This window comes from Sapajus apella, unplaced genomic scaffold (genome assembly GCF_009761245.1).
Source record: "Sapajus apella isolate SASKATOON/1434 unplaced genomic scaffold, GSC_monkey_1.0 scaffold124, whole genome shotgun sequence".
In the NCBI taxonomy this organism is placed as follows: domain Eukaryota; kingdom Metazoa; phylum Chordata; class Mammalia; order Primates; family Cebidae; genus Sapajus; species Sapajus apella.
The window spans coordinates 7301-9514 of NW_022437064.1; positions in this window are offsets into that span (position 1 = coordinate 7301).

The following is a 2214-nucleotide window of genomic DNA, read 5'->3' on the forward strand; positions in this document are numbered from 1 at the left end:
TGGGATTCCGGAAATTGCCAATGGCTGGTGTGGCTGGAGTCAGGAGAGCAAAGGGGGAGGGAGAGTGGTAAGAGGCAAGACCCAAGGGTACAAGGGGCAAGACCATGTGAAGCTTGGGAGACACTTGAAAGATGTTATGTTTTGTACTGAGAGAAATCAGGGGATGGGAGTGAAGGTGTGGCACTCGGGGTCTTGAGAAAGGAATTACATACTCTGACACATTTTCACAGAATTACTCAAATTGCTGTGTTGAGAACAAACTGGCAGTCGGGGTGGACAAAGGGTAGAAACACTGAGATGATTTCAATGCGACATGATGGTATTTTGGACCAGGCAGTTGGAGCATAAATTGTGATCAACTGTCATATTCTGAAATATTCTCAAGGTGGCCCTGATAGAATTTTCAGGTGAGAAGCTGAGCAGCATGGCTCCAGAGTTTGCACCTGAATAATCGTAAGGATGGACTTGCCATCAATTAAGAAGCAGAAAGCTGCTGATTGAGCAGATTTTGAGAGGAAGAGCATGAATTTGGTATTAGACATTTTAAGTTTGCCATATCTATTAGACACTCAATATGGGAGAAATAAAGGCACACGTTTGCTAGTAAGATTGGTTTACTAGAACAGGAGAAAATGACAATGCGGGACAGAGACTGAGAAGGGGAGGACTGGATCCCATGCACACATGGAGAATTTTCAGTGTGGAAAACACACAGGTGTTCATCAAGTTACAGTCTGGAAGGCTAGTATGCAAGAACAGATGCACATAGTTCGTAGCCAGTTTGACAGGAGCTAGGACAAAGTCTCTTCTGGAAGCTTCTATTTTCATAGTAAAGAACGTCTTGTTTGAAGGAATGAATCCCTTTTTACTTCTAATCTTAAAATTCTCTATAGGCTTCCCCTCACCCTTGAGAAAAAGATCCAAACATTTTATCACAGCCCTAAAGACCCCATGGGCCTGGACCTGGACCTGCCTACCTCTCTCCATTTTCATAAATGCTTCAGTCACAGGGCCTTCCTCTTTGTGTATCAGATAGATGACGAACTCAATCAAGCCTTGGATTCTTTGACTTACCTGTTCCTCTGTCTGCTGCGCGCCTTTCTTTTGATCCCAAGTCTGGCTCATTCTTATCATAAAGGTCTCACTTCAAAAGTCACGTCCTCTGGTCTTTCTTGAACGTCCAAAGCAAACCTTCCTCCCAACATGTTATTTTACTATATATTTATTATGTATTGTGTACTGCTTCCCACAAGAATATGTTTCATAAGAAACTAGCACTCCTATCCCACCTTGTCACTCTCTGACTGCTATCCCACCTTATCACTCACTCTGTGATGTCTATCACATCATCACATTATGGGTGTGTGTGTGTGTGTGTGTGTGTGTGTGTGTGTGTGTGTGTTTGGAGAGAGAGAGAGATTGAGATTTTCCTGTATTACCCATCTCTCCTAAGAGAATAACAACAGGTGCTTTGTCTATTCTGTTGACTGTTGTGCTTCCTGAGCCTGGAACCATATCTGGCACATAATAGTTGAGCAGGGTGGCTCACACCTGTAATGCCAGCACTTTGGGAGGCTGAGGCAGGAGGATCACTTGAGCCTAGGAGGGAGTTCAAGACCTGCCTGGGCAACATGGTGAGATACAACTCCCTACCCCAATTTCCCCCACTGGATCTCTACAAAAAAAATTTAAAAATTATCTGAGCTGATGATGTGCCTTAGTCCAAGCTATTCAGGAGGCTAAGGCAGGAACCCCTCCTGGGCTGAGCCCAGGAGTTGAGCCTGCAGTGAGCTGTGTTCAGGCCACTGCACTCTAGCCTAGGTGACAGAGCAAGACCCCATCTCTATTTAAAAATGAAAAAATATAGAGAGAGAGACACAAAGGGAAAGTAAGAATTATTTTGCAGGGGTAAAAAAATACCGTATTGGCCGGGCGCGGTGGCTCAAGCCTGTAATCCCAGCACTTTGGGAGGCCGAGGCGGGTGGATCACGAGGTCAAGAGATCGAGACCATCCTGGTCAACATGGTGAAACCCCGTCTCTACTAAAAATACAAAAAATTAGCTGGGCATGGTGGTGCGTGCCTGTAATCCCAGCTACTCAGGAGGCTGAGGCAGGAGAATTGCCTGAACCCAGGAGGCGGAGGTTGCGGTGAGCCGAGATCGCGCCATTGCACTCCAGCCTGGGTAACATGAGTGAAACTCCGTCTCAAAAAA